At 41.6% G+C, this 608-nt stretch overlaps 1 pseudogene; it reads left to right on the top strand.

The window, feature by feature from the left end:
* Nucleotides 1–608, top strand: part of LOC109359920 — a 4,648-nt pseudogene that overhangs the window by 783 nt on the left and 3,257 nt on the right.

Below are 608 nucleotides of genomic sequence, written 5' to 3'. Positions count from 1 at the left end.
TGATGATGAGGACAAAGCAATAATATTACTGTGTTCTTTGCCAAATTCCTATGAACACTTGGTGACAACATTGACGTACGGGAAAGACTCAATCAAATTGGATGAGATCACATCTGCACTTCTGTCCCATAATCAAAGAAGACAGAATGTAGGTGAAGGGTCTCAGGGTGATGGTCTGTATGTGAAAGGGAGCCAAGCGCGTGGGAGGAGACAAGGCAGAGGATGTCCTGCCAAAGGGAAAAGACCAAATTCCAGGGGCAGAACACCAGTAGAGTGCTATAAGTGCAAACAGACTGGGCATTACAAAAAGGATTGTCCTAATGAATGGAGTCCTAGCAAGCCGATGAGGAAAGATGGAGTATCTACATCTTCAAATGTTGCACAGAAAGATGACTCTGGTTATAATAGTGAAGTTGATCTACTATATGTATCATCAAATCATAGTACAGATGAGTGGATACTTGACACTGGTTGTTCCCACCACATGACGCCAAACATAGAATGGTTCACCACATATAGGGCAGGAAATTTTGGTTTCGTGTATCTTGGAAATAATAAAGCATGTGAAATTATTGGTATGGGAGAACTCAGAATTGTGATGGATGATG

Source organism: Lupinus angustifolius, chromosome LG11 (assembly GCF_001865875.1).
Source record: "Lupinus angustifolius cultivar Tanjil chromosome LG11, LupAngTanjil_v1.0, whole genome shotgun sequence".
In the NCBI taxonomy this organism is placed as follows: Eukaryota; Viridiplantae; Streptophyta; class Magnoliopsida; order Fabales; family Fabaceae; genus Lupinus; species Lupinus angustifolius.
This window is presented reverse-complemented; position numbering and strand designations above follow the sequence as displayed.